Consider the following 12500-nt stretch of genomic DNA (forward strand, 5'->3'; position numbering starts at 1 on the left):
AATCACTCTGATACTGTTGTAGTTGCTAAGAGTGATAAGATGAAACCGAAAGACGTATGGGACGGCAGCCAACAAAAAGGGAAATGCATTCATAGAAGAAGAGAAACATTAAAAGGAGACATCGTAATCCTCTGTTTCAACGTGGAGCCGTATCGCTGCAGGCACCACTGTTCAAAGAGTCAAAGAGAGGGAGACAAAGAGTCTGCAGAGAGGCAGTATTTACACTGAGGCAGCAACTAAAATGGGTTATCTTAGCATTAAAACACACTGGGCTCCGCTAACCTGTCATTGCGCGAGTGTTCAAAAGGCGGCGTGGTATCTTCAGAGGGAGCTGCACCTTCACCCCAGTGAACTGATGTGAGGGGAGCCAACGCTGTGATCGGGGCTAATCCCCCCCGCTGTGTTCTTTGAGAGAGATACTTGTGCAATTCACCAGAGGGAACCAAAGTGAGATGAGAAACAGGCACTTCTGACAGAAAAGGAAAAAAAAAAAGGTGTGAGAGCGGTGCAGTCACCGCAATGAATCCTCACACGTTCCCTCGAAATAGGACAGATCTTAATATGCACGTGTGTGAAGGGTGTCCGGGTGCACGTGAGCGTACGATGTGCATCCTCCACCCAAGCATATGGTGTTTAGATCACACTGAAATCCACCAGGAACCGAGTTGATGCCTCCCGGTTAATTGCGGAAATTTACCGATTTAGAAGAAAAGAACTCCAGCAGATGTTTGAGCTAGCGGAGGAGTCTGGGCTTTTGATAACCTGCACGATGCAGATGCACAGTTCCTAGATGCAATTTCTTTTCTGAGAGGGAGCAACCTCAGCATCTTTTGTGCAAGGGTTCTGATATGGAGGGAAATATGGATATAAAGCTGGGTGGGACAATGGATCGCATGAATTCAAGATGGCGCCGAATCGATGCATCCGATAAGGAATTTCCGCGACATTTGCTAATTTTATGCCGTCTGTACTGTGTGTACAAGAGAAAACTGCATCTGGAGAAAACCCAATAACAACAAGAGCTAAATCAAGCGACCATAGAGATACAGTTACTCAAACGTGCTTCATCCAGAACTTTACCCACGAGTTAGTGAGAAGCGATGAGTTCAGGTGCGCCCCGGCGCGGCTGCCCGTGACAAAGACAGATGGACGGGGGCTCGGCGGAGACTTCAGATGGGCACAACTAATGAGATGGGAGAAGGAAAATATCACATTGGAAATAGATGGATGACAGGTGAAGTCAAAGTGAGCTGACAAGGTGAGAAGTAATCACTCCGAGAGCGGAATGCATACCGATCCCGTGAGCGGCGGGAAGGAAAAGGTCACCGACAAAATACAGCAAGTTTGAGAGAGAGAAATATTGGTAGCGCCTTTGTAAGGTCAGCGGGAAAACTGGAGACTGACAGCTTGATGAGGGGGGGGGGGTGGTCTTCAGATGGTCCGATGACGGTTGGGGTGATTAGGAACCCAGTGGATGGATCTGTGAAGCATCCTTCATCAGAAGCTGAAGAACTGTTGACGAAGCCTGGATGGTTCTGAATAAATGGTCATTACTGACGAGGGGGTGACTTCCTGTCAGGTGGGGTCACATCAAGATAATTGTTCCATATAAAAGCTGCCTATTACGTGTCGTTTCAGGCCTCAATTCTTCATGTCATATGTCGTTGAACCCTTTTTTACTCCATATTTTTGATCCGGGGCGGCGGGGGGTGGGGGTTCATATTGGCACACACACATCGGGGTCAGTATATTTATTAATAACTGCTGTAAATACTTGTAGAACCATAAATGCAGAGATTGGCATTTATTTGAAAATGCCAGGGTGCCGATGCAGGTATGGGAAGCTGTAATTACGGAGGCACAGATGGAGGAGCGGAACAAGCTCCACGCAGCAAAACAGAAACTGTCACCCGGGTGTTGAGAGATCAGCGCTCTTCAGCACTTGCTTACTCACACGGTCCCACGGCTGAATACTTTGATCCCGGTGTTTAGGCCGTTCCTTTCACCAATGAACTCTTGGCATTTTCCATTTCACAACCTCTCACAGCTTTTCCTGCGTCACTACACGCCGTCTCCCCTCTATTTCCTGGTTCCAAACGGGGGTTAGCACTTTGCGGCCCCTCTTCCATCATTGCTTTTTATGAACCAAGAGGTAAGTTCACACCAAATCAGACCCAAGCTGGATCTCAAAAGATGGAGATGAAAATCCAAAAAGGAAATAATAAAGAAAACCTGACAAGGCAGAGAGCAACGAGGCGGGGGGGGGGGAGGAACCCATGCATACATGGGAAGACAATGATTCCGTAAACAGGTTACAAGTAGAGACAGCCTATCCAAGGAATTCAGGCTGCAAACTCATCTGGAAAAGCAAAATGTTGACATCTACATCTGTTTAGAAGCACTAGGAAACACTACAATTATTCTTCAATTAATCATTTCGGTCAGGAGCTGCATGGTTCTTCTTTGATGGCCACAGAGTCTGAAAGTCCACTTTAAAATGTCTTTTCTGAAGGTGACGGGGGTCTTATGACGTTCAGCTACTGACGCCTCCGACACAAACCCGCTCACACTGTGTCCTGCCACAACCCCGACATCACGAGTTGATCCTTGAAATGCCCCCCAGAGCTTTGGAAGCCATTTATTGCTTATTGGTGTGGAATTTGATACGAGTCGCCTTTTTTGCGCAGCAGACGGTAAAGGCCCGAAGCGGTAAATAGAACGACACCACGAGAGGCAATGTAAAGCTGAAGCAAAACCTTACTTTTATAGTCAGAATATCAGTCAGATGGCTCAAAAACTGCGACACGTTAAAATAAGTGTGATACTTAACACGTGTGCTACGATTATATTCATTTATAAGGTGGCACTATGGGGGACCTCAGAAGGGATTCAAAAGTTATGGGGATTTGAAGCACCTGTATGTCACCCTACCCTCTCCTTAGCCCCACTAGCTGTCAGAGCTAACACCAAACTTCCAACACTAGACAGGCGAGGTTTTTGTCTTGATTTCGTTAAGCTAATTTTAATCCTCTGTATAAGTGAATTGGTCAAAAATATGGCCTTTCCTTCGGTACGCACATAGTTTCTACTTTCATCATTAAAGAATGGCCGCTGGGTCTCGTTCATTAATCTGAAGAGCTGATCAGACGATTCATTGTCAGGGTGATATTTGCCAATTATAGCCATAAATCCCATTCTGACATATATCCCTTACCTTTGTGTACCTCCCCTGTGATGGAGGCAGACTAGACAGCTGGCAGAAAACTCCTCCATCTGTCTTCCCTCCACCTGACACCTCAGCCGTCTCCACGCCAGAGATCAGAGAGCGCCTCGTCTCTTTCTGACTGTGTAATTTGCACTCGGAGGAGCTGAGCTCAACGTGGATGTGAACAACTGTGCTAAAGAAATGCATCTTGGGTGGCGTCTCAGTCTTATCCATCCCAACAAATCGTTTTGTTACAGCAATCAAGTCCTGACTCCGACCACTTGTGTGTGTATACATCAGTGTGCATGAACGTAGGCACATACAATCATTGACGAGAGGTGTTGGGGTGACTAAGCTGCCCTCAACAGCCCCCTGAACATTTGGGGGTTGATTTGCAGTGACCTTGGCAGTGTGCTGGGAAGGTCCCGACACCTCTCCTGCTACAATCCACCTCTTAATATTTAACGTCTGCAGCTGCGACAGTCCCCTAGGGCTGCCACCAGATGTCAGCAAAACCTGCACACAAGAATAGCAGCAACTAAACAATAGTAGCTGGAAAACCCCCAGTGCCATTGAAGTTTAGCTTAGAAGCTTGTTTGAATCTCATAAAGATCAGCGCAAAGAAAGGGCCCAATTATTGATTAATTCAACTTTGAAGAGCCTACAGGTGCATTTGAAATATGTCTGTATTCGGTATGCTAACAAAGTTGATGAAGCCGCTCAGATGGAGAAGCACAGCCATGGAAAACATTTGCAATTGCTGATGTTCCTATTTGCCTTCTGAAAGCAAAATCAAAAGCATTCAAAAGAGGCTTTGACTCACAACAGTTCCAAAGAATGATTCTGGGGCTTCGGGAAGAATGGCAGGGGTACGAGCTAATTAGCATCAAAGACATGTCTTAATGAGAAACTTTAATGAGGCTTCCGATGATTTGAGGAGTTCTTTTTTTTTAGTGAACAAACGGAACCGTCGGGTTTTTTTGGTTGTTTTTTTGTTTTAGTTCGGTTCACTTGAAGCAAGTTACATTAATTCTCAATTTCTGCCCTGGAAATCAATGAAACGAACTTTATAAGTTACTGTTTGAAGTTCTGACGCATATTCCAAACTGCATTCAAAAATCTGACCAGAGTTTCCTTTAATATGTCAGCAGCCACTAGGCAGAGAAGTTCTTTTTCTTTTTTTTTTTTTTTTGCACATTACTTTGGTCCCTTGTGTGTTAATTAATATTTATATTTGTCCACTGCCTCAAACTCTGCCTTCAGGCATTTATTAAATTATCATGAGTTGGGGCAGAGGCAATACTGTGTGTTAGTCAGAGCACTGCGGCGCTGCATTACATGTGGGCGATCCACTCCCCGATTCGCCAATCAAAAGAGTCCGGCCGAATTATAAAAACGACCATTAATGACAGCCCGTAAAAGTAATGTCGGCAGCTACAGTCGTGTGGAGGAGGGGCATTAAACGCTTGTTTGTTTACCCATTTATTTACATGGTTTGACAATGACGGGGGGTGGGGGGGTGCCTTTGGCAGCCCGGACCTAAACACCCATAGCTTTACAATCACCACAATTAGAGCCAGTCCTGTGAGTTCTGTGACAGCATGACCGCGAGGTGCGCGCTACCTTCCGCTGAAAGCAGCACCGCCGCTAAGCGCAAGACAGTCATGATAATTAGTGTTTCCAGCCAGCAGCTCTTCAATGCTATCTGGCCCCCCCACGCTGACCCGCGGAGATTGGAAAGAGGCCCACTGGCTCCCGGGAGAGCGAGCCTGTCAAGTCCGTCACTTCTCCCACGACACGGGAGTGAGCGGAGGTGTTTTAAATGCCAAACAGGACACACTTGCGAGGGCCTGTCGGCTCTGGCTGAATACGAGGCCTGTCTGTGGGGCGTCCCCCCCTCTGTAGAGCCTGAAGCAGAGCCGAAGCTCATTGTCTGCAGACAGCTAACCTGCAGAGGAGGACGGAACACATCCAAAAGAAGGGCAGCATGGCGAGAATGAGCAGAAATATACTTTTCCAATATTCTTCAGCAAGCAAAGCAAATTTCTTTCTTTTTTGCTATAATTTCTGTTCTATGCTGCTTTGTGTACTTTTAAAATAGCGCAACGTGTGTAGAGTTCTTATCTACTGGCTGTATTCGGTTGAAACACATATGATGTGTGATGATGCTAACTCAGTCCAAACACATCTTAAGGAAATGTGCTTTAGCGGGATTATGTGCAGTTGAAATTTTCCCAATGAGAAGAAACTCCTCCTTGTGAAAGTGAACCAGCTGAATCCTGCCTCACCTAAGTGAAGAGAAGGGCCCATTCCGGCTGGCTGGTTATCGGAACCGTCTCAGATTAATCCTATAAGCCTTTTAAATTAGGTGAATATCGGGGACTTCGCACTACAACGTTTACAATGTAAAGTTCAATTTGAATCAATAAGCGACCAGGGGTCATCATTAAAAATCAATTTCAAATCAGCCATACGTGCTCTTGCCGGTGTGAGGACAAACGTTTGCAGGTTAATTAAAAAAGTAGATGGGATCTTGTGAAATCTATACTTCGAATCCTAATAGTGCACGGAGCACATGCAGATTCAGAGAAAGGTCACACAACTAATGGGATTAATCCTTCTGTGTCGCTTTTAGAGGCATTTTCTGTTTCAGACGGCTCCCTTTTTGGCTTTTAGTCTTGTCTGATTTGTGTTCGGTTAGCTTAGCAGCTAAACGGGTAGAGCAGCTAATTGGATATCCTCACCTGGTCAGGCTGATCTCAGGATATTTAAACCAGGTCCTCATTTAGATTATCCCTCTCTGCCCTCCAGAGCTGCTGCAATCCCTTTCTACATCCTTTTTTAATTTGAATTCAACATCAAACACTCGTCCAGCGCTACATCTATTGGATCAGTTCACGTTGTCAGCCTCTGTCATCTTCACCTTGGGGAACGTAGGAGGGCTTTTAATGGAGTCGTTAGAATTGTGCACTGCTGTTAACCACAACCATGTTACAAACAGGTTACTGCACATGAAACCATCCAGCGTTACTGTCTAAAAATAATCTCCATGCCTTCCTTATTTTAGCATTTGTCAATGACAGGACCCTAAGGTTTCAAGATACCCTTGAGCAAGGTATTGAACTCATACATGCTCACGCAGGGCCCTGGGATGAACTGGCAACTCATCCGGGGTGGATCCTTCCACCGCCCAAATTTGCGCCCTTCCTGTGACCCCGAAAGGGAGAAAGTGGTTAAGTAGACAGAAACAAACACTCAGGGGTCAGAGATGGTGAGCTTCGGAACTTTCAGAGTCCAGGGGCTCCACAGGATATAGGCAAAGAACGAAAGAGACAAGAAAGACAACTGTCATTACGTCCGAGGGCGTAAACGATCAAATAATACTCGTTTTAAAGAGTAATAAAACAGTAAAAAGAGAAAGACAGACTGTACATTTCAGTCGGGCTTACTGAGGTAAGAACATGCTATTTTCACCTACACGCTGTCATCGCAACATTTGTTGCTAATTACAACGTGATTTGCAAGTTTCATTCATGCAAATGTGTTTTTGGCCTTGTTTTCAACAGTCAAGCAGAACTAACACACTGCTGTTAAACAACAGAGATACAGTGTATAAATGTTGGACTTATTATATCGTCTTCTTTGGTACCTAAGTTCTAATGTGCACGTGTGCACGTGTGCTAGCCCAGCTTCTTGACTGGTTTTAGTTCCTTGGGTGGTTCATATTTTGCCACATTCATCAGTGACTACAAATGTAAAGCAGCTACACTTTCATCACAAATATGGAGCCAGAGGCCATCGAGCTGAACTCACACTAATGATTGACGCACTAATGACCAACCCTGTGACCATGAACTGGCACATTTGCATATTATAATTTAATGTAAACTGAAGAAAGCTTCTGGTTGAAGCAACACATTGAACTTTATGAACACTGCATCTGTTTGAAAACCATCCACATAATCCATAATAGCCACATACGAGAGGAACCCATTTTATTTAAACGTCATTATCCCATAACTGCTCAGCAGCTGACCGTCATTCCCAAAAGGAGATCTCTATCGAAAATGCTAAATCTTTGCTCGAACAAAATGCATGAGAGAAACGGAGGATTAGGCATAAAGAAAGACAGGATGTAACAACAACAGCAGATGGGTTTACAGAAGAGACAAAGAGTAAACCTTCCCTATCAGGGGGGCCATATGTGCCTTGGATAGCATCCCGATTCTTGGTGCATAAATGTGGCAGATGTTAGTTTAAGAATGCCGTACTTTAAAATCAGCCACAGAAACGATAAAGTGGAAGAAAGACGACAGCATGCTGCAAAACAGACGACATATTGCTGTGCAAAACTATTTTCTAATGACAAGTTTGAGCCAACAAAGGAGGGCCTGAGCACTGACTACTTTGCAATTGTCATTTGTGAAATGAAGGCGAGGGCGCATAATTAGCACCTAATAAAGATGAATTCGGCATCACCTCGAACCACATAACGAGCGTGCGACGTGATAACGCCGCTTCGACTGAAGCTGCGCTAAAACACGAGCCGCGGCTCTCGTAACTGTTGTTCCAGGGTCTGCAGATGTGACGGGGGGGGGGGGGGGGGGGGGGGGGGTGCAAATTGACAGAGAAAATGACAGCGACTTACTAGTGTTGACAACTGCCAGTTACAGCCCGGGGTGTCACGCTGTCGCCGATGACGACCCCGATGTGACTCAGGCGGACGAAGGGCCTTAAAATGGGCCGCTGCGACCTTTCCCTGGGGTACTGGGGGGGTGAAGAAAAAGCTGATGCAGCGCTTTGTGCTCATCACTTTTGCATTTGTCTTCAGTGCTCATAACCTTCTGTGCCAGAAGCTCTGCTGTTTAGACTTTGATCGGGGCTGATTGGCGACATTTTCCTTCCGAGTGACCTCCGGTGTCAAATATACAAAATCCAAAAGGAGTTCATCAGTTTAGACAAGTAACTCTGTGAGCGTTAAGTGTCTGTCCTCCCATTAACTGCATAGATACTGTATGATGTATGTATATAAACTACATGTGCGAGCAAACTTCTGCTTCTACGGGGCCATTTTGCTGGGCCCCCAACTCCAAAGGATTGTTTGAGGGTTAAGATGTAGCTTTAAGATAAAACTGGTTAATATGTAGTCCAAAATGTGAGGTTGTGTGTGTGTGTGTGTGTCAGAGAGAGAGAGAATGAGCAATGAGACATAAATATTCTTTAAATCGTTACCTTTGTCATTGACATCAGTTTTAAATTCCTAAAAGGAGAAGTTATATTGATATTTCACGCCGGGGCTGTAGATATATGTAACATCAGCCTCTGGGGTATTCCTTTCCTTTGAATTAGAGCTCGGAATAATCAAATACAATGAATTTTTATTCTTCTTAATGGTGAAACAGCGACGTGGAAACAGCAGAGCCCGACTTGATTAAAGTGCAACTGAGATTCATTGAATCTGGCTCAGAGCTGGGAGGAGTATTTTAAATAGCAGTCCATTTAACAAAATGTTATGTTCTTAATGGGTAGGTAATAAGATAGTCTTTATCTTTTATTGAAAAAGTCAAGTCATTTCCCATCGTGATGTATGCTCTTAAAGAGAAGCACTCAGAGGTAGCAGAGAGGGTTGGAAATATCACGAAACAAAGTGACTTTTGATCATGTGTTAAGTGTATAATGTCTGACATATTTCATGCTCTCATTACCGCCGGCTTTGGTGCGTTAAAGGCAACCAGAAAAGCCTTATATATTAAATTACCTCCGATTCTTTCTTTAAAGTGGGTTCATTTGAATTTGTGGGGGGAAAAAGCATATATATATACACACACACACGGCTTTGATGATGATAATAATAAAGTATGCCTTTTAAACATTGCTGTTTTTATCTCTTATTCCACCATATTGGTCCTCTTCTCCAAAATTCAGGTCAAGCCAGCTTAAACCCGGTGTTTCCTGCTTAGTGCTCGATTTTAATTAACTTATTATTGCAGCTGGTTCAGAAGACTCGTGCAACCTATTTGTAATTTGGGATTTGAGCTAAACGGGAGTCGCTCCCGTCCTCGCCTGTGCAGGCTGCGGGTCATATTGTCAGAACCCAGATGGAGGGATCTACTTCAGGCACCAAGGTTTGTGGCATCACAACAAACAGTAATGGCACTGGGGCCTCTCCCGTTTGGTTCGGAGGTCTTAGCTTTAAAGCCTTAGGTGGTCTTGGGGGTCTGAAATCCTCAGCCTGTCGGTGGAGTGTTTCAGGTCTCGGTAGCGTCTCCCTGAGTGCAGCAGTGTGAACAGATGGTGAAGGGATGAGTAGTGTCCTTTACAATCTGGCAGGCTCTGCTGTGGCAGCGGGACCTGGAGGTGTCTTCCAGGGGGGTGGCGGGAGTCCAATGACTTTCCTTTTTGTACGTGGTTTGGCGGCCACCTCGTGTTAAGCTGCCCTGCTTGCTGCTGAACAGGTTCCACTGTGAAAAAGCTGAAGATTTCCAGTGGGGTTGGACTTCCTGAGAACATGCCACCCCCAGCGGGCCACGGTCCACCTGAGGTCCCGACTGATGTGGGTTCCCTGCAATTCAAACCTTGAAGAAAGATGAAACAGATTTTTGTCCCTGTCTGAAGGCCTCCTTTGTCTTTTTGATGTTCATTGCCAGGTGCCTCCTACCCTTTCTGCCATCCTGGGGTCAGTGGTAGGGTTACCAGAACGTCAGTACAGTGTGACAGGGATGGGTAAATTCTCCACTCTGACATCTCCTACATGCAACAACACATCCTGACACCCTCCTTCTGCTGCTTTATAACACTGCGTCTGCCTGTTGATGCAACACTTCTGGAGCTGAAAGAGCTACACACAGTAACAACGAAGCATCCTACAGTAGAAATGCAAGCCGGAATAATGCACATGTCCCATGCACTAATCTAGAATCTTTAGAGGAACCGTGCCTTGTTTTTCCTGGGGGTTTTTTGCCCTCCATGGGTATCTTTGCAGCAGCAGTTTGGGACAATAAAGCAGTAATGGCAGTTCTGTCTTTAGCTCCCCTCTATAAAGTGGGTTGTATAAGAGGTTAAAAGAGAGTGGCAGGCGATGCGGACCCTCTATCCCCAGGCTGATGGTCATGCCCTGATGTCAGATCTTTGTTGACAGTTGTTTGTTCCTGCGGGTTGGTGGGGGGGGGGTAAAAACGGCTCCAACTCTTCTACCTCTCAGGGAACCAACCTTTTTTTTGAATGCCTACACAAACGTTTGTTTTTGGGATGTTTTTTACACTTAAGGCACTTTTCCACTCCACACAGTTTGACTCGACTCGTACGGCCACGGTGGTTTGCCTTTTCCACAGTTAGCGTGTAAACACGCCTTGTTGATCATCTCTGATAAATGTTTGTTTTCTACTGTTGCAAGCAGTTGCAAATGGCCAGCTCATTGTCTCACATCCAAGGAACAGCAGGGTAAAATTCCAAATATTGAATGGAATCAATATTGATTGGAATCAATATTGAATATTGAATGGAGTCATCCTGAATGGAATAAGTGCAATAATAAGGATGAAAGTCACAGAGCGCTCCTCTGACTCTGACCCTTCTTCTAGTTTCCAGCAACTTGGCAGCCAAATTGAGGCCACTTGGTGGCACAAATAGTGTTAATTCTAATTAAAACACCTCTTGTCCTTTCTATATATATAAAAAAAAAAAAAAAAAAAAAAAATTCCAGTTCTTTCTGTTTGACCTGCTTTGATTTTCCATTGATTGACTTTGGTGTACTAAACTTTTCTTAATGTCTTCTTTATGTCCGCTGGTTCCTCTGAACGCCCATCGGAGACCTCAGGGTCTTGTAACGCTCCCTCTAAATGATCTCGCCACCACACAGCTGCATAACATCTGTACGCGTGGTTCGCCCAGGGTATCGCCTTGCTAGTAGTCGTTAATATTTATTTCGTAAAAGAAAAACATGCTAGTGCTGTCGCAGAGTTTCAGAATTAGTTTTCCAAAGGACCTTGATCTCCTGATATGCCAGGGAAGTCAACACCCTGGCCAATTAACAGACAGACATGATAGTACCTACTCGGCCTTGGGGCTCCCTGTGGAAATGCCTCCAAACTGTAGCATGCCGGGTCGAGTCGCGCAGAGTAGGCACTGGTGGAAAGGTTGCATAAGTGACATTCACAAAACAGGGCGAAACAAGAACGCTTTCCTGTGTAAATAAATTGGAGAGATCGCAGAATTCAACAATTAAATTGTTCCACAACGCTGGTGAAATTCTGAAATGAGGAAATGTTAACAATCGAAGTGACTGTGAACAATAGGAAGAGCCTTTGGTCAGAAAGTGTTTCCATCATTTCCTTTCATTCTTTTTATCCCCAGTGAGGAGAAGGCAGTGGTCTATCGGGGGGATTAAAAAGGCTGGAAAAATAACTGTTACCCAGTCGGTGTTCCAAAGTAGAAATCAAAATAATGCAGTCAGCAGGGCGAGAATTACCTGAGTCAGGCGCTGCGAAGGCGGCTTTTTCAGATTTTAATACCCTCAAGATGAAAGACGAAATGTAACTGATGATGTGGCTTTCAAAAACTGGGATGAGCTTTAAGTGTTTAATATATATTTGTATTCTAATCTTGAGGCCGTGAATTGACAGTGAGACCGTCGAAGCGACGAAACACGGTGCTTTTGTGCGGATGCTGACAAGGGTCAGGCCTGTGCGCTGAACGTCTCAAAATGGCTGAATTATAGGAAAATAGGATGTTTGGCTTCCTTCAGGCTAATAATCCTGCTTTCTGTAGAATCTGCCCTGAATCCTTGTTTACTGTCAGTCTCTTTGGCTGTAATGATGATAAGCTCTGGTTAATCTAGCAGGCCTTGTTGTTGTGGCATGAGATGAAGGGGGGGATTTAGACAAGGCACTGCCGATGCCCCCTTGTGTGTGCTAATTAACTGCTACTGGTTTGTTCTCCTCAAACACACCAGACCACTCCAGCTAACACACAAAACCGTATGTTCTTTCGTAACTCTTGACATTCACTATTGGATATTTAGACTGCTGCAGCCTCTAATGAATTATCCCGGGATCAAAAGGTCGAGTCCTTAAAACAAACACAATTAGAAGTGTCGGTTGTCCCGACGCGGCCTCGCGTTACGTGAATTATCTTAATTACTCCTGCTTCCAGCTGGTCAGGGCACCGTGCTTGTGTCACTTTATATCCTGCCGTGCACCATCTCACCTTCAACCCATCAATCATGACAGTTAAAAGGCTTACTTAGCGTATACATTTCTTTACTCCCTGCAAAGGTGACAATTGGGGATTATTTATC

At 45.0% G+C, this 12500-nt stretch overlaps 1 protein-coding gene and 1 long non-coding RNA gene across 4 annotated transcripts in view; both read left to right on the forward strand.

The window, feature by feature from the left end:
• Positions 1-12500, forward strand: part of pcdh9 (protocadherin 9) — a 135208-nt gene that overhangs the window by 105773 nt on the left and 16935 nt on the right. The window lies entirely within an intron of this gene.
• LOC115252025 (uncharacterized) lies at positions 9202-10087 on the forward strand. Its single transcript, XR_003890471.1, has 3 exons — positions 9202-9330; positions 9536-9758; positions 9853-10087. It is a non-coding gene; the product is annotated as an uncharacterized lncRNA (long non-coding RNA).

This window comes from Takifugu rubripes, chromosome 13 (assembly GCF_901000725.2).
Source record: "Takifugu rubripes chromosome 13, fTakRub1.2, whole genome shotgun sequence".
Lineage (NCBI taxonomy): Eukaryota > Metazoa > Chordata > Actinopteri > Tetraodontiformes > Tetraodontidae > Takifugu > Takifugu rubripes.